The 20,294-nt window shown below is 41.9% G+C and overlaps 1 protein-coding gene across 1 annotated transcript in view; it reads right to left on the reverse strand.

The window, feature by feature from the left end:
- ptpn4a (protein tyrosine phosphatase non-receptor type 4a) overlaps window positions 1-19,777 on the reverse strand; it is a 164,506-nt gene extending 144,729 nt beyond the window's left edge. The window contains exon 1 of the mRNA XM_056288905.1: window positions 19,282-19,777. The gene's annotated coding sequence lies outside the window, so the exon portion shown is untranslated. The remainder of the gene's footprint in view (window positions 1-19,281) is intronic.
- Between the last annotated feature and the right edge of the window lie 517 nt (window positions 19,778-20,294).

Below are 20,294 nucleotides of genomic sequence, written 5' to 3' on the forward strand. Positions count from 1 at the left end.
ACTCAATATATCCTTATCAGTTCAGTACTTCCCTCTATCATTATTATCATATCCTCTATCAATATGACTGTATATATGTATCTTGAACAATCGAGACTAAGAGGAACGTCTGGAATGTCTCTGACATCTGTTGACTTTTTTATTTGTATTTTGGTACTAGTGTAAATACTACATTGAACAAATAGTGGTATATATTAAAGGTATAGAATGAGTAGGATTTTCCTAAAAATCAATTTATAGACTCATACAAAAATAATTCCTCTCGATCATAACGTATGACCTACTAGACGTGTGTGGTGGTGTCTGTATCTGCAGACACTCTGCCTGTATTTTCTTATTTTTCTTATTTTGCTGTGTATGGCATGTTTCTAGGCGTTAAACTTTGGGCAGCAAGACTCTATAAAAACATAGCAACCAGGTGCCAGATCGAGATCGTAAGGACACATCCAAGAGGAAGCAACAACAATGGTGGACACAGCACTGAAGAGACGCAAATACAGCAAGGCAAAACGCCAAGTGGACAAAGCTAATTCCAAAATTAGAGTGAATCTGGGGTTGGCTTTCAGCCACTGAAGGAGAGGATGGGAATGAAGAGCGATGCAGAGTTGGACTGTACACTGGGATGTGTTCTGGTAACTGCGGTCAGGGGACATTCGCTCCTGGTGTCGTTGAGCCAGGGAGGAGGGGCCAACTTTGAATGTTGTGTTTACAAACCGCAACTGACAAATCCTACTCGTTCTACATTTAAAGTGTCACTTCTCCCCCAGATCTGAGCCTAGCTCCACCCACTGCAGCTTCTTCTTCTTTCAGCTTGTTCCCTGTTTTTCAGGGGTCACTGTTAGAAAGCCTACATAGTTTTGTAGTAAGTTTACCTGTCCACTGCCTTATAGGTTTAGTTTGCTTCATTTTGATAGCAGTTTACTCCGTCCAATCTAAGTGAACTCACTGGAGCTGTTATTTACAATCTATCCGGAACCACATGATAGCAAACCTAAGAAATCAGCTTTCTGTGAACATGTGACTGTCAATCCCTGTCCTCAACTCCCTGATTTCAACACGTTCTCCACATGGAAGGACCTCATGCAGGCAACAACACGATCCCTATGTGGGGCAGCCGATCTAAACTCTAGCTCACCTACTGAAGCAGCTGACTACATCAAAGCAGATAACCTTCTTCTAAAGCAGGCGCAGTCGGAGTCATTCCCGGATGAGGTCAAGGCGCTCATGTCTGATCAATCCCTACCAACCAACAGTCGTTTGGGCTCCTTATCTCCTGCATACAAGAGGGAGACAGGACTCCTTAAGAGTTGTAGGGAGACTGCAAAGACCTGAACAGCTAAAGTCAGATTGTATCCACCCGATTGTATTAGATCCAAAATATCCTGACTAAACGAATCATCCAAGACTTCGATGAGACCCTCCTTCATCCTGAACCAGAGAGAGTGTTAGCTGAACTGCATCACCAGTTTTTTGGATCCTGTGGGGGAGGGAAGCAATAAAGAGGTATCAGAGCACCTGCATGCAGTGCCAAGTGTGGTGCACCAATCCTTCTGAGCCTAAGATGGCAGATTTACCACCAGCTCGTCTGCGCCTGTATAAGCCACCCTTTTACTCGGCCAGTGTGGATTTTTTGGGCCCTGTACCGTGAAGATTGGATGTCGAATGGAGAAGCAATGGGGGATAATTTAGAAATGCGTGACGACTCGATGTGTGCACCTAGACCTCCTAGAGTCTCGACACCGATGCCTTTTTGATATCTCTGCAACGCTTCATCGCCAGAAGAGGCAAACCCTTTGAGCTTCTCTCCGACAAGGGCACAAACTTCATTGGAGGAGCCCGAGAGCTACGTGAGGCCTTCAAGGCCATGGTTCCTCACCTGAAAAAGCAGTTGGCAAAACAGCAGATCAAGTTTTGTTTCAATCCACCAAGTGCTCCCCACTTCGGAGGTGTGTGGGAGGGAGAAGTGAAGTCTGTGAAGACTGCTCTCAAGGTCGTACTTAAGGAGCAGATGGTGACTGAAACTGTGTGTAGTTGCCCATGGTGCGAGAGACCCGGGTTCGCACCCCGGCTGCGGCAGTTCCCAGCTGCCCCCTGAATTCGCTACATTGGTGTTAGAAGTGGGATGGTGAGGCCATCGGAAGTGCGTGCACCAGGAGGCGTGACGGAGCTGGTATGCTGAAGCGTGGGGATGCGCTTCCTGAAGGAGGGGGTAGTCTAACAAGCATGAATGAGTAGACACACTAGCCATTGGCTAATGGGTCAGACCCTTCAGTTGACTAGTTAGCACAGTCGCCCGTGGTGTGGGCGACCTGGGTTCGCATCCCGGCTGCGGCGGATTCCCGGCTGCCGGGAATTCACTACGGCAGATTTTACAGTTTCCATCGGTACCCTGTGAGGGCACAGCACCAATGGTGGCCATTGTTAACCCCGGCCTTGACCTATCCGGTATGGAGCCTCGACCGATTTGGTATGGTCTTGTCAACCCGCACACTGATTTAGCAAAATTCTACGTCAGATGCCCTTCCTGACACAACCACTAACCCTATGGATGGGGACACAGGTAAAGCGCTGGATGCCATCCCAAAATTCATAGACTAACCCAGCTGACAATGCAAATTAATTGTCTCTTATGTTCCCTTTTCACAGTAAATTACAGAAAGATGATGTTAATTTTGTCAACTTTTCTCACCTAATAATTATGGAGAAAATATTACCGATTTAATGAAATTCATTGTTAAACAATGCTAAATGTAATGATTTCAGGAAATGGGACGTCTGGGGTTAGAGAAACCTGGACAGTGTATTTATGTGACACAGCTAGCAAAGGAAATAAACACAAGCTAACAGCCAAATTCCACTCAACTCGGGCTGTAGCTGGTGAGTAAATCTACATTAAGAGACAGCTGGTATCCACATCACATCCATGCTAAATAATTATTTCACAGGTTTTTGTATATTTTTGTCTTAAATTTAGCATAGATTGAACATGCATCCATCTAGATCTTAAACTTCTTTTGTACTTTTTTTTAAAAATATATATATATATATCTTTCTCTGACTGTTAACCCGATGAGCCCTAAGCTATTTTCAGGGTAATTTCACCACCTTTACTTTTACGCTCTTATCTTGGTCACAAGGGCTACCCATACATGCTGTATCTTGTTTTTGTTTTTTAAGAACAGTGTAGGATATCCAGATCTTCCATCATTTCATATGATAATACTTGCAGATTTTTATTATTAGCCTTTATATCAAGGGAAAAAGAAGATTGCATCTGAAATTGTAATGTATTTACATGTATCTCACAACAAAATGCTCGTGGTAGAGATATTTTTTTATAATTGTGTAGCGGAGATTGTCCGGAATCTGGTAATATCAGAACCACAGTGGTGGGATACTCTGACTTAGCATTGCTTTATTCACTGAAGTCTTGTCATGTGCGCATTTGCACATGAGCCTACTTGTGCACATTAGACCTGTGCATGTCTTTTGACAACTATTGAAAAGCAAATACATTATTTTGTGTTTATTTTTCATACAATGAGAAATGTAATGTTAGCCTTATGTTGGAGACAATGCACAAATTTGCTGTAATTTCAAAACTGGATTACTCGACAACACTTTGTCTCACAGAGAAACAACTAGCATCACGTGTAAGGGTAAGTTCTGCTGTTTATTTTGATGCTGTGAAGCAATAGGGACTTTGTGATTTATTCAAACGAGAAGCAGGAGTGTGAAAATGGGTGAAGAAATTAGTAAAGATATAACTTTGCAGAGGCTTGATCTGTCTTCATCACGTGATTACTTCAGTATGTACAAATGTGACTAGCATCGTTACAAAGCCCCGGTTCCACTCTTTCTTGTGATACACATTCCATATCTATGCAATGACGAGTTCATGAGTAATTCAAACAAGAGCAATGGGTGTGGAGATGGACACAGAGCTGTATGCAAATTGTAACTATGATTAAATTTGATGTAAATTCTAAAATAATTTGACCAACACTTCGTCGCATAAAAGGCAACAAGCACCATTGGAAAGCTCAAGTTGTGCCGTTTAATTTGATATGCACTACTCCTCGCTGTGATGAATACTTCATGAGCAATGCAGCCGAGAAGAAGGGATGTGAATTTGGATGCAAACTGCCTCTGTCGGGCTCTAAGGGTTAATGTCCTCTCTCTCATTTCTTTTTTCTCTCTTTCTGTATATTTGAAAAATTAAAAGAAAAAAAAACAAAAAACACCGCTATTCTTATCTAACCTGGTGGGTCCTAGAGTAAAACGCCACAATAGCAAAGCTACAAGCTGGGTTTTGTTTCGAAACAAACATTATATATGTGTATATGTACATATACACCAATCAGCCAAAACATTTAAACCAACTGCCAATTATTGTGCAGGTTCCCCTTGTTCCACCAAAACAGCTCTGACCCATCGAGGCATGGACTCCACAAGACCTCTGAAGGTGTCCTCTGGTATCTGACACCAAGATGTTAGCAGCAGATCCTTTAAGTCCTGTAAGTTGCAAGGTAGGGCCTCCATGGATCAGACTTGTTTTTCCAGCACATCCCACAGATGCTTGATTGGATTGAGATCTGGGGAATTTGGAGGCCAAGGAAACACCTTGAACTCTTTGTCATGTTCCTCAAACTATTCCTGAACAGTTTTTGGAGTGTGTCAGGGCGCATTTTCCTGCTGAAAGAGACCACTGCCACCAGGTAATACCGTTGCCATGAAGGGGTGTACTTGGTTTGCAGTAATGTTTAGGTAGGTGGTATGTGTCAAAGTAACATCCACATGAATGCCAGCACCCAAGGTTTCCCAGCAAAACATTGCCCAAAGCATCGCACTGCCTCCTCCGGCTTGCCTTCTCTCCATAGTGCATCCGGTGCCATCTCTTCCCCAGGTAAATGATACACACACACTTCGCTTTCCATATGATGTAAAAGAAACCACGGTTCATCAGACCAGGCCACCTTCTTCCATTGCTCCGTGGTCCAGTTCTGACACTCACATGCCCATTGTAGGTGCTTTCAGTGGTGGACAGGGGTCATCATGGGCACTGTCCAATCTACGGCTACGCAGCCCCGTATGCAGCAAGCTGTGATGCACTGTGTGTTCTGACCCCTGTCTATCAGAGCCAGCATTAACTTTTTCAAGGATTTGAGCTACAGTAGTTTTTCTGTGAGGTCGGACTAGATGGCTATCCTTGGCTCCCCAAGGGCATCAATAAGCCTCAGATGCCAATGACTATGTCTCCCAGTTCACCGGTTTACCTTCCTTGGACCACTTTTGGTCAGTACCGACTACAGGATACTGGGAACACCCCACAAGACCTGCCGTTTTGGAGATGCTCTGACCCAGTCGTCTAGCCATCACAATCTGGCCTCAGTCAAAGTCGCTCAGATCCTTACGCTTGCCCATTTTTCCTGCTTCCAACACATCAACTTCAAGAACTGACCACTTGCTGCCTAATGTATCTCACCCCTTGACAGGTGCCATTGTAACGAGACAATCAATGTTATTCATTTACCTGTCACTGGTTTAATGTTTTGGCTGATCGGTGTATATGTAACCCAGACGGGATTAAATACAGTCTGTTGTACCCGTTGAAAATCAGATCAAATTTAACTCATGTGGACTATATCCTGTTAAAAACTCGGCACTCGCGTTAACACGAAACCATAGGATTTTTTAGGGCATCATTCATCCAGCATAGGCCAACACCGCACAGTACAAACATCTAGGTTTTAAAACCAGCCAGGATTGACCTCAAAAAACAGACATTCATCATTCAAAGGCACGTTAGCACCCTCTCCATTCCTACAGTCAATCATTCAACCCTCTTATTCATTCATCCATCAATGCATCCACCCACTCACTCTCCAACCCCCTCTTCCTTCTGTTCACCCGCCAGCCCATTAATTAATTTTGCAATCTCTCTTTCTCTCTGACACTCTTTTTATCTCCTATCATCCCTGCATCTGCCCATCCTGATGTCCAGTGATCACCAGTGATTGTGCTGATCCTTTAATGTCCTTACCTGTTTTTATGCCCTAATCCAGCCTCTGCTGAGCCAGCTAGCTCTCTCTCCCTCTACTGAGCTGTAGTCTAGCTGACTTTATCTCCTTGTTCTGTTGTCATAATCAACTCTGTTTTTCAGAGACAGGATCAGGACCCTCAGGCAGGTATGGGTGTGGGTTGAAATGGAGCACTGAAGCAGTCTGCAGGAATGTATGTCTAGAGTCATGGTTTACATTGCCAGAGCCTATACAAGCAGTGTGGGGCGGACTGAAAAACATGCTATAGGTAAGTTAGTAGCACATAATATTAGTTAATTGTTCTAAACCTACCCCAATTTGGCATCATAAAGAAATTTAGCACACAAGATGCCAGTTCCCAGAAGATTAAAAATGTGTACACTACAGAAATAGGTAGGTCAGAAGTTTATACATTTACACTTTTTTTTCAGCTCTAGCTCTCCATGTTGGGTAAAGAATCTCCTTGAGATGGAAACACATATTGGTTTGGGCAGATTAAGTTACCCACCAGCTACTCTGATGCATAATAGTTAAAGATGCACTGATCCATCGGCCGGTGACCGGAGTCGGGCAATTTTCAGGTTTATCGGCCATGACCGGTGGTGACCTGCTGGTCAGTCTCAGATATATCCGATTCTGTGCCGATCAGATTGACACGAATGTGCCACATGAAGGTTCACATCGTGCACACAGCAGCACAGACAATAACATCACAGCCACACACACACACAAACACACACACACACACACAAACACACACACACACACACACACACACACACACACAAGCTAAAACGTCATCGGCGCGGAAGTTATTCACCATGAGTGAAGACCCAAAGCTCGCAATTTGTAATACCTGTAAGGCCAATATAACCCGTGGAGAAACAACCACGAAAACATGCAGAACAAACTAAATAAGACACTTCCATTCCCTGTTGCACCTGTTTTCATTTGGAAAAGTGCAAATACTGCACTTCATTTTTAGTTGGAGGTTTGTAAAAAAAAGTTTTTCCTGGTGCACTTTTTTTTATTTTGAGAAGTGTAAAAAAAGAGAAAAGGGTCAATGTCCTGTAATCTGGTGCATTTTCAAAGGTAATGGAAAACATCTTATGTAAGTAAATGACATTCAGTGCATTATATAGATCTGTTGCACCAGTTTTCTTTGGGGGAAGTAAAAATTTTTACATAAAGTGGGATATACTGCAATTCATTTTCAGTTGGATTTGATTCGTACAAAAAGCTCTATCCGGTAACCTGGAGCACTTTTTTATTTGAGATTTGTTTAAGTGAGAGTGAGAGAAGGTACTGTAACCTGGAGCAGTTTTGGAGAAAATGTAAAAGTTATCTAATAGTCAATGCTACAAAAATGTTTGTGTATGCTGTGAATTATGGTTCTTAGAAGAAAAAAATTGGAATCGGCCAAGATCTGCCTTGGCAGGTAAGACTTAAAAAAAAATCGGAATCAGCCAAGAAAATTGCAGTCAGTGCATGTCAGATAATAATCATATCGCGCAATTCTTATTAGGTTTGTTTCTTTTCTTTTCTTTTTTTTGTGTGGCATTTTACACCTTTATTGGGTGGTGATAGTAGAGACAGGAAAGGCAGGGGATGACATGCAGCAAAGGGCCCAGGCCGGATTCTAACCAAGGCCCCTGTGGCAAGGACTCAGCCTTATGTGGTACACGCGCTACCAGGTGAGCTACCGAGGCGCCCCATTAGGTTCATTTCTAATTTCTTTTTATATCTTTTTGGCAGGTGAAACAGAATAAGAGGTTGGTGCTTCTGGAATCCAGCAGTCAGTGTCAGCAGCATTGAGCCTATACTAGGTTATACTTCCTGCCCTCATTGTCAATGGCAAATGAGCAAAAGCATTTTATCCTCTGATAAAATGCTTTTATCACTTACATGTCTTGACTTGTGTCTCAAGTTAGAATACGATCCCCCTTCATCTTCCTTCAGACTGTCTCTGATTTACTGCCCATTGCCCCCATGGAGAGGGTTTATAAACAGAGCTATAATCTAGCTCAATTCATCTCACTGCCCCTGCTGGGAAACACAGAGAGCTGTAATCTCTGCTCTGATCACAATCTGGTTTGGCCAAAGGTGAGAATGTGAGCATCACAGCAGCGTTATCTAAAAACTAGAGGGGTCCACAATCGTTAATGTAATCCCTCCAAAAAATGATGACTCCTTTTTTTCCACCATTTTGTATTTCAGTTTTGTCCTTCTTCCATTTGGGTTTTCATATTTTACTAGGCACCAGTCAAACTACATTTTTGAATAATCACTTTAAGATTTTACCAACCAAATCACATGTTAAAATAGAAGGAAATTACCAAAAGCCCATGAATATTTCGACGACTTATCTTAAATTTGTGTTTTGTCCAAGTGTTGCAGTGATCAAAAAGTCAAGTCAAAATTCCTGTTATGAGAAGAACACTGGGCAAATAGCACAGATTTAGATTCTCAAACTACAGTATACTAATAGTTACTCAAAGCCAAAGCCAAAATTCACCAGCATGACTTTGGAGTGATTAGGCTTTGGCCACTGACATAGAAAAATCATCTTTTTTTCTCTCTCTCTCTAAACAGTTCTCATACTGGGATGGCCAGACTAACTAGGGTGTTAAACCATTCCCAGGGGGGGTCAAAGCCATTTCTTTTACATAACATCCTTTTCATAACATCCTGTCAATCTGTTAAAGAGGGAAGCATGAAGTGATTCAGACAAATACTGGGGTCAATGGGAATTCCAAAGTTACATTGTTCTTTCACTTCCTATCTGGCTCTCCCTCTCTCTCTCACCCCCCCCTCTCGCTCTCTTTCAAGTATGTGTATAGAACCACTTATTAGAACTTTCTCATTATGATACCTAAATCACCAATCATACAATAGCTAAATTTCATAAAGCTATGGAATTGTATTGTAAATACCTAAATGTCATTTTAATATCTAATGCATGCGTTACATATCTAAATAGGATGTTGATATGTTATGCTAGATATCTAAATGATATGTTAACCTCTAGTTAAATGTGGAGGATTTATTTGGTCACAATTAAAAGTCCAAAGAGAGAATTAAAAGAGAAAAACTCAATACATTATCTTACTCCACTATTAGGAATAATTAGTTCATAATTAAATGTTAAAAAAAGGAAATTGAAAAAGAAAATTTATTAAGTTTAAAATGATCATTTGAAAATGAAAAATGACACTGAAAAAGTGGAATTTAAAATGCAAAAGCTTAAATTGAAATGCTCAAACTGAAATCTTAAAATCATGAAGATGAAATTGAAAATGGCAATGGAAATAGGAAGATGGAAACATAAATTATGAAGCTCAAAATGGAAAATGGAAAAGCTAAATGAAAAAAAAAAACTAATTTTTTTTTTGCATTTGCCCTTAACCATTTGTCATTTTAAATGTTATCTGTTCCATTTTGGCATTTGGCATTTACCATTTGACATTTTCAATTTCATCTTTTCCATTTGGCTTTTCAAGCTGTATGTAAATGAGGGGGAGTGGCACAGAGGCTGGAGGGAGGGTCTGAAACAGCTGAGGCACAGAGGGATGGTTTGATAAAGCTGGAAATATATTCACAGATTTGAACTTGCCGGATCAAGAACTCATAAGCGAAACCTTTAAATACAAACAACACATCTTTCCTATCGTACTAAGGTAGACAACAAGCTACAACCTAATTTTCACCAAAATGAGCCATCCACTGAGCTGGAAAAACAACATTGGTCTCTATGTACAGCCAGCTGTGAGACGAGTGCACAGGGACCATCTAAAAAGTGCAGCACCGTAAAGAGATACTACAAAAATATTCAATAACTTAACTCTTACACAGTGTAGTGTCCCCAAGATCACTTTACACATCAAAGGTCTCATGTTGGTTATACTACAACACTTAGTTTGGAAAAATGTGCTTTTGCATAATTTACTACACTATATAAGAATGAAGTAATGGAATATTTTTCCCAATAAAAATTCCCCAAAAATTAATCTATCTAATTTTCTCTCTGTTAATTCTCTATTTAGACTTGTACTTTTAATTGTGACAAAATAAATCCCCCAAAGATAAAATTATATTCTTCTAATTATACAATAACTAGGCTCCAGCATCCCCGCGACCCTGACAGCAGGATAAGCGGTTTGGATAATGGATGGATGGATGGATGGATGGATGGACATTAGCAGTTATTAAAAGGTGAGAAGAAAAGTGACCAATTAGAATGAGTATCTAGTATTTTAAGAACTCGTAAAATTACAATGGTGACTAGCAAGAAAGAGAATTTGTTCCTAATTTCAAGTAACTAGTGTATCTAAGGGGATAAATAATAAAACTGCCCGTCATACTTGTGTGTGTGTATGTGCGTGCGTGCGTGCGTGCGTGCGTGCATGCGTGCGTGCATGCATCTAAGGTCGGATTGCAGTAGTGCTGGTGTTTGTTTGCCTTAATGCATTGATCCTTGAATTATTTCTCCCATTATTGATGGGTAATAGCATTTTTTACTCAACCTCTGAATGCTAACTAGAGGAGTGTGAGGAATGTGTGTGTGTGTTGGGGGGGGGGCTGTCTGTCTCTCTATTCCGACTTGTTGCTCTTTTTCACATATTGACAGTATTTACACAACATGCAATAATTGCCTTTTTTGCTGCTGTTATTACATCAGCTCCATAATGCAGTGCAGTGGGCTAAGAAAATATTTGGACACAAGAATGCAAAGCCATCATCCTCACTGAATCAAACACATTTTCATTGGTTTTGTGTTTAACTTAACAAGGTCAAATACAACACATTTACCGTGCCATTACTTTTAATTTCCCTCCATTTTATGAGGCCTGTTCATATGGACACAATTCCAGGAAAAAGTTGTGCCATGTTAGGACTGCTGTGCTGTACCCTGAACAATATTTCTAGGATTTTGGGCAATGATCCTTTGAGACCAAACCAAAGAGGATCCCAGGAGAAACCCTGGACTTCACTTCGGCCCAAACGAGGAAGACTCTCCAACTGTGTGCCAAGAACCCTGTTTCAGTTAATCAAATCATTACAACTGCCTGCTAACCGAGAACAGCATTACCATAATATGCAATTTCATCTGATTACTTATGCATGATCCACATCCACCACCATTTGACAGCAGTAGAAGAAAGGGAGAGACTGGGAAAGAGAGAGATAGTAAGGATCGCAAGAGAGACAGAGATGCAAAATGGAACAAATGAATTCAGCCCCGGCTTTTGGAAATGGAGCTAAAACTACAAAATCCAAGTAACATGAGAATATAACAAGAGCGGGAACAATTTTTCACTTTATGTCTTACAAACTTCCCATAATAACTTGATTTGTGTGACAATGTTTTACAAACCATGGCTGTGGTTAATGATGAAAAAATGGCCTGTTTTTACCTTTGCATATCATATAATGCAACACTTCTTGAGCCTTATTCCAAAGTGAGCATTCTCACTGAAAACCAATAGAGAACAGGCCAACATATTTATTCATGGCCTAGCACAATATACTAACCTGTTAGCGGTTACCAAAGAGGCCATCAGGCTAATTTCCTAGCAAGCATTATTTAGTACACTTCCCAAACAAGCTAATACGTACATCATAAAAGTAAGAATTTTCATTCCACATCAGCTTTGATTTCATAACATTTAAACCACTGACACCACCCTTCACATCTGGGTCTCTTCCTAACCTCCTGAGTGATTAATTAACCTGTGCTGACCTAAAAACCTGGCTGATGTATTAACACGATGCAAATATCCTTTCAGTAGCAACCCAAACCAATGCCTTATTTATATCATGGCAAACATTTTTTTCATTTCAGAAGTTTAAATCTACCAAGGCACCTTCATTCTGGTTTTGAGGGGGCGTGATAGCTTGCACAGAGAGTAAACACAGCTGTGTTTAGGGCCTTGGAGGAGATTCTGAAAACTTGTGCCATATCCGCCCGGCGACAGATCGCTAGCTCGTTGGCTCTGTCTGACCTAGCTGGCTGGATAAATATGTGAATGGAGGACTATTTGACTGGCTGTCTTAGGGGCTGCCAGGCAGACAGAGACAGATCAGCAGAGCTGCTTCTTGTCATGTAGATGGTGATCTGAGCGCCCTTTCAACCAGAGCATTTACCAATACACTATGACAACGTGGGTGTGTGTGTGTGTGTGTGTGTGTGTGTGTGTGTGTGTGTGTGTGTGTGTGTGTGTGTGTGTGTGTGTGTGTGTGTGTGTGTGTGTGTGTGTGTGTGTGTGTGTATAGAGTAATCCGACTCCTGGTTAGGTAGGTTATAGACCAAACACATGCGTACACGTATGGAGGTGTGCTGATGGGCATTGTTGGGACCAAGGTTAGGGGTGGGGGATGGGGACATGAAGCAATAGCATGCAGAAGCGGGAGTTATTATATCATTGGTTCTCAGTTCCCAGGAGAAAAATCCTATTCAATTTTTCCATAGACAACTTCACGTGTGGCCATTTGAACATTTTCAACACTTGGCTTGGCCTTGAAACTCTCCCGGTCCAATCATCAGTATAAATATCAGCAACTCCCTGAAAAAATTCTGGCTCCCTGGAAAAAAGTCAAAGGTACAAGACTGTGTACAGAACAACTTTAGGAAATAAGTCAACTACGAGTCCCAATGTGAATTGAATTTAAGAAACCTCCAATCACGGAGCTTAAAATTCTGTTTAGTTTTTGACATATCAAAAAGACTAAAAAAAAAACCCAACATGATTTCTCAAACACAAAGCTGAAACCTTTACAACCAATGACCATGAAGTAATCCTGCCGAATCACTCAATTATCCAGGAGACTACCACATCTCTGTGTTGAACGTCATTGCGGTAATCGTTAAAAGTAACATTTCCAACGGGTGGACTGAATAGGAAAAACTCTTTCCGGGAACCAGCGGCTCTGCCCACCCCTCAACTCTACACCCTCTGTGACATCGCCATGGTGAGCTTCTCTACATTCTACACAATCAGCTGTCACCGAGTCACAAGTCTCTTAGCAACAATGACAAGAGTTGGAACGCAGCCACTGCAAACTATGATGGCTAAACACTGTCTTGGGTTGGCTCTGCTTTGCAGTGCTTCCCCACTGTAAGGGCTGTGAGTGTTACAAAGGGTCATAATAGAAGGGGCAGGCAGCTGGTCCCCTTGGTTTAACATGAACAGGCTGCTCTTTGACAGGACTGTCACTGGCACACAGCAGAACGCATGGGGAGGCTAGGCTCAGTCAAATGAAATTGATGATTCTGGGAAAGACCTTAAAGGGACATATTCTCTGAATATCCCAATCCAATTATTAGACAGCAACATTCTCACATACACACACACTCAAAAACACACTCTTTCCTATCCAGAACCACAGTCAAATGCATTGTTCTGCTTTTTTATCTAAAAAATGAGGAAATAATTTGTTAGCTGTGTTTCCATCAACTGGCGAGCAAATTTTAAGCAAACTTTTGAAATGTCGCAAAAAAAGAAAGGAAATGCAAATTAGGCACGTTTCCATCAACTGGTTTGGAAAGAATAAACTAGGCCACGCAAAGCGTAGTTTCATCAGAAGTTGGCAGTATAGGCTATGTTATGCATGGCTGTAATAAACAGCGTAGAAGAAGTAGAGGTTGTGAACCGAAAACAAAACTAGTCGCCTTGGCCGTTTACACGAGGAAATGGAGAGATCTTCAGGAATTTGTTTCAGTTGGTTTAAGTTGTAATTGTTCTTTCATGCCAGCTATAACTGGCCACGTTTCATGCTGTCCGGGGACGAAGACAAAGAAATGTGCATTATGGGAATATCCAGGAAGACGCCGACAGTGGAAACAGCTGATCAGTCCTGCAAGTTAAACGTTTGCAATGTCAAAACTTACTTGGCAAAAGGTGTTTCCATCTCCCATTTAGCGCATTAACTCATTTGAAAAAGGGAAAAACCACCTTAAGTGAGCGTAAAAACTTTTTTGCAAAATTAAGGACGTTTTTTCGAATTTTGCCGTTTCCATAAACCTTTTCTAATGCAATACTTAAGAATGTGCATAAAAATATGTTATGGAAACATGACTATTGATTGATACATTCCACTTTCACTGCTGGGATAGACTCCAGCATCCCCGCAACCCTGAGAGCACGATAAGCGGTTTGGATAATGGATAGATGGATGGATACCAGTTTCAGAATTCAGAATTTCACATAATTTATCTCTTTGATATCATATTCTTCTGTCTTGATTTGAAAGCATTAACCCCTTTCTTTCCAAGGACTAAATCTGTTATCTGTGACTGCCGTTTAAGTGTGTGACAATGAATAACAGGCTGAACTTACGGACTCATGGGGTTGAGTTTGCGCTATCAGGCTCAAAAATGGTGACAATCATGAATGCTCTCTAACACAAATAAACCCGCCTTTGAGCTTCTGACTATGAAGTTGAGCCTGAAGCTGAACAATACACAAACACTAGCCTCTTTGAACCCCAACACTGGATCTTGCCTGCAACACCCAAGCAGTGATCTTCTTACCAAGATAGTCAATTGACACCACTACCGAAAGCTGTCAGCACTACTGAGCTCTATGCTGAGTGGTGGGGCGTGCCTTTCAATGAGACATACCAGACAGGAACTGTGTGAGGGAGATAGAGAGATTGGGGTGGAAGGGGAAAAGAAAGAAAGAAAGAAACATGCAGACCTCCACCTGAAAAAGACTTGTTGAAGGCCCAGTGGAGCAGAAGTTTTGATTTTCTTGTATCAAATAGTGGGGACAACATAAATTCCCCAACATTGCCAGAATGACTTTTGTGGCACAGCTGGTGGTTTTCCCCCCCATTCGCAAATAAAGCTCCTATACGTAAGATTTCTGGATAGCATTTGTTCACACATGACAGGGCAGTGCCTTCTATATCATTACAACTTGCTTGTGTAGGATGCCTTTAATTTTATCATAAACTATGGCATATCTAACCATACCACACAGCGGACCATTGATTTCATCCTCAGTCCGGATTTAGAGAGGCTCTCTTAGTTCTTGGACAGTCCACTTCCCTGACATTTTTATATTTTCTCTTACTTTTGCAGGTTTACAAACAAATTGACTTCAGACAAAATGCCTACCATGAACAAGTCACAGGTGCATTCATTGTAAATGGTTTGCTTGTAATCGTAAAACCGTCTCACAAAGACTGGGGTAATCCTTTGCGTGTTTGACTTAGCAATCTTACAGCTTTTGTGCAAACTGCTGTTGTTGTGAAACATTTCAGTAAATATTGCTTGGTCTTGAGCTGGTAAATTGCTAGTACAACTTCTCCGAAATATCAACTCCAGTTCACATTCCCACATGAAAGAATCACAGAAAATTACTCAGAGAGTTACAGGTCAGGTTGCATGTGTGAAAGGGGCTATAGACATCCTCTTGCATTCTTCCCAGCCCCTTGTACAAACACACCCTGCAATTCAAACTGACAAGTTATTGTGGACTTTTGGACATGTGCTCCAAGGGCTGGTTTATGATGTAAAACCCTGAGATGAGCAGCCATTATCATGCACCTCATTGCAACGCACCAATTCAAGCTTACAAGAAACACCTGAGAGAGTGTCATGTTTTCAAATTGGAAGTGAGAGGCTTAAGGAAGGTAAGCTGGAAATACAGCTGTAGCACTTCATAGCTTACCACACTGACACTAATGAAATAGTCTAATGCTTAAGCCCCTCAACCAACACACTAAAATGGCATTGGCAACACTAACAGAAACTATAACCATGGCTTTTACATAAATGATAGTACTGTCCAACAGATACTCCAATTTGATCATATCCCATGATACTCCACTAACATGTTGACTTATTGCCACAAAATAACAGGCTAATATATTGGAACACCTTTCCCTCATCTCCATGGTTTCCCGTGAGCTCATTGCTCAGGGCTCAGGCACCAAAGTGCCACCCTGACCCCCAGGGACCCGCTTTCTTTCAGGGTGCACCTTCTCTCCATTCGCTCAGCCACATCTGAGTCCTCTCTCTCCCTCTGCCTTGTTCTCTCTACCACCCTCCATGTTTTCTTTCCCTCCTCTCTCGCACCGCTGCCGTTCTCTTTATCCCTCTCTTCCTTGCCTTCCTTGTACACTTCCTGCAACAATCACAAACACACAGCACAGATCAACATCAGTGGGAGGGGAGATTCAGGTGTGCTGCCCAGTAAATAAGGGATCTTTCCCATAGGCTCTTTACCAGCTCGGTCCTCCCCTCCCTCCTGACGTTTCACCAATATACCAACTGCAAATAAACTTTTAGAAAGGTAAGTTGAAATGACTTAGTATGCCTATAGTGCAGAATTTGGACTGTAATCAACATGTTTTCATGTTACAAACACATCTTAGTGATGTTGCAGCATATCAAGATCAATTAACAAGGTTACAAACATGAGAGTCTTTGCAGGGATTAGCGTTAGCAGCTAATTTTGCACCATCCAAAAATTGCTGACAAGCCGGATAGCTAACCTAACCATGAATATATTTCACTGTAGCACAGAGTTCAAACAACATTCTTCGTTTTTGAATTCACGTTTTAGTTACAGTGTTATGAGAAGTTAAGCGTCAGTGAGGTTAAGTGGGTGTTAGGGAATCTTCAGTTAAACATAAAAAACATTATGTTCAGTAACGCGATGAAACAAAAACTTTAGAGACAAGTTTCAGTTTCAAGTTTCTAGTTTAACACTGTTCTTTTTTTCTTTAAACAAAAAACCCTTTTGGAATAGTTACTTCATGAATACACAAACTGGACAACCAAGCGGGGAAACAGATTAGGGAAGTTAGTTGGCCAAAGGACAACAGCAACTTTTATTATTTGTCCAATCCTGTATCGTAAGTATGCTGTCATGTCCAGTCGAATGCTATCTGATAAAAAGAACTTGTTAATAAATTTGACAATAGATAAAAAGCCTCCAATCCTATGTTCATGCTTTCTGAGGGTGGCATTACCCTTTTTCAAGAGTCTGTACAAAAGATGCCCCTTAAGATACTTTAAACACCATACGGCGAAGCAGAATAAAACTTGTTCATTCTTGCCTCTCTGTTAAAAAGTGTCTCCTATACAGTAAACAACATTTTCCTGAGCTTATAGGTGGCTTAGTTGATCAAATGACCTGCAGGGAGCCTATGGACAATGCAGGAAAGAGGGGTTCAAGAATTTTCAATAGTATGACACAAAGAGAAGATGAGTGTGATCCATCCAGCAAGAACACCTTAAGTAAATAGCACTTTAAGAGTTCTTTCTGATGCTTTGAAATGGCAACAAATATATTTCACATTTATTTTCAACTGGCTGGGGGAGAAGCACGTGCCACCAAAAGCTGACAATATTTTGTGATAGCCAATCATTAAGAGGTAAGTGGGGACAATCAGTTTGTTCCACTGCTTTAAATGTATGGGCTTTTCAAGAATAACCATAAGCTTAATAGTGAAAACAATGGAGTTGTTGGAAATTTTTGCACCCTAATTTGACCAACCTTTTGATCGTTGTAAATAACCGTAAAGTGGTAATTACCGCTCTGACAACTTTCTTCAATCCATGAGCAGGACAGGTTTAAGACATTTCCTGAGCAATAGCCTAACTACATGCTAACACTGCTGTGGTAAGTGATTTTTAGACTAGGCAAATTTAAACTAATCCTTACAACCCTGCATTTATCGTATCTATGGTCTGCCGGATCAATCAACATCCCAGGGCTCTGTCCCAAATATGAATGTACAACATGGCAGACCGAATTCCAGACCAAAGCAGCTGAGCCAAAGGAATCACCATTCGTTTAGAACACGTAGAAAACCAAGACCTGAAATGTAGTCCAAACAGCCATATTCTTCCCTGCATTGACATTCGAGAAATTAGATCAGGATTTCAAATCGTAATTGTGATTATGTGTCTAAAGTCGGTTCTTGCACACACACGAGAGAGAGAGAGAGAGAGAGAGAGAGAGAGAGAGAGAGAGAGAGAGAGAGAGAGAGAGAGAGAGAGAGAGAGAGAGAGAGAGAGAGAGAGAGAGAGAGAGAGAGAGAGAGAGAGAGAGAGAGAGAGACCAGCGTCCATATGATCTCAGCAGCAGCAGCAGCCATCCAACTGGCAGGCAGGCGGGCAGGCAGGCAGGCAAGAAAACCGACTGCGACCCAAAAGATGTGGCACGGATGGTGGATTACGTCATCGCAAAAGAAGAGGACGTTTCATTACAGCTATACTAACCGCGTAATTAACAGGGTTTTTTGCAAGCAGACCTGAGCTGAATCTGATCATGGATCCTGGTGAAATGAACGATTAATGATGCATGCAACTGAAAGAGGGTCGCAACGATTGCAATAAACAGATTACCACTGACCCCCTCCCCCCTCGCGTGACATTTCTAGAATGTGACAAATGGACTACAGCTAAACAATTGCGATACGTAGACACTCCGTGACGCTCGGCGAATAATAAAACTGCAATTTTCTTTAAAATTATAATATCTAAATAAATGCGTATTTCGCGATACCCATTTGCCATTAGAAAATGGCTAAAGGCAAGCTTTTAGCTCATTCAAACGAGAAACACATACATTGAATTATCGTCGGTTTGTGAAAACACCGACCATGTCCATGGATGACAGCAAGAAATTATAACACGATCTTCATTGCGAAATCAATAAAGAATGCAGCGTTGGTCCAGACCACAAAAACTGAAAGCCTGCGTGTAATTCAACGTTACAGAATGACTTATCGCATTAAAAAGGATATTAACACGCGTTATTATTGCAGAAAAATCGACTCGTAAATCGCGTTTCGCAGCCGCTTGTGTGTTGTACTCGTGTGGTCGGGTTTTAACACATGACATCAGCACCGAGCACAAGGCTGCTCTGCGGCTACAGACACGGAGCTGAGAGGGATTGAATGGGCTAAGTAACAGCTAGCCATAACGCGAACCGCGGCCAACGGCTAGTAACACTACATGTTACATTTCCACAACAACTTCCAATGGCATACAACATAATTCCACTCAAGCATGTTAAAGGACGATATCCCAGGAAATAAAACAAAATTCAGTCCTTACAACGCTATAGCCACGTTATTTAACGCCGTTGCGTTAGCACGGGTAAGCAAAGACTTAACTTGCAGAGAGGGGGAAAAAAGTGACAGTGCTGCTAAGCTAGCTGGCTAACGCGAAGTCTGCCTGGGAAAAGAAAAGAAAATAAATACTGTGGCCTGTTTTTCTCACCGTCATAAACTGTTCCGGGGGCGTCCAGCTTTTTAAGGAATATGTTTTTGCTGTGTGAGGAAACGGTTGCCGTCGGGGTTGTGTGTCCCCAACATCCGAGTTCAGTTCAGCCGCTGCGAGCTCTGCCCACCGAACCGGAGCATCCTCCTCTTCATCACTTGTGGGGGCCCGATGCTGCTTGAGGCGCATCCGATGGAGCAGGGCCTCCTCCCGGCTCGATCCAGCAACTCGCTCGGCGACGACCAGTAATCCGCACGCCAGGAACTCCCGCAGTCACCATTGGCTAGACGGGACGACCGGCCGTCATTTGAGGTCGAGGAAATGTGAAGCGTAATCCCGCCAGTTCCTATACATACGAAGTTGAAATAAAAGAAGAAGAAGAGCAAGACACGACCAGCGTAAATGTTTAAATAGAAGACTTTCAGACAAGAGAGCAGACAAATACTGCGTCTGTTACTTCCCCCCGTCCGTCCGTTGTCAGCTCGCTCTCGCGCTCTCTCCCTCTCTCGCTCGCTCGCGCTGTGTCTCTCTCTCTTTCTGCAGCTGCCTGCCTTGCAGCACAGTGGTATCAGCTATGCAACGTAATGGCGCAATCCTGGCAGCGCCGCTAATGGACTTGGGGGGGGGGGCTAGATCTCGGGAGGCGCGGTATTTGTTTTTGAGCGCCCCTATATTTTTTGTTTGGTTTTGTTTTGTTTTGTTTTTATCATGCAAATGAAAAGGGAACGGAGCCGCTGCCAAAACTGATTTGAACTGAATCTGGTTGTGAATAACCACGAGAGCAAGGCCGATGATAACGGCGTCCACCAAAATTGAAAAAAAAAAAGTACATGGGGGACCAGAGGATGTAAACAGAATGACAGCAAGCACGAGTATAAAAATAGAGCTACAGCTGCTGCAATCTAGGTCGCACTATCCTCTGTAATTGACAAGTGGGATAGATAAAATTAGATAATATGTTAACCTACACTATACAAACACGCTTGTATCCAAGCACGCGCGCGCGCGCAGTA

The sequence above is a fragment of the Lampris incognitus genome, chromosome 11 (assembly GCF_029633865.1).
Source record: "Lampris incognitus isolate fLamInc1 chromosome 11, fLamInc1.hap2, whole genome shotgun sequence".
Taxonomy (NCBI): Eukaryota; Metazoa; Chordata; class Actinopteri; order Lampriformes; family Lampridae; genus Lampris; species Lampris incognitus.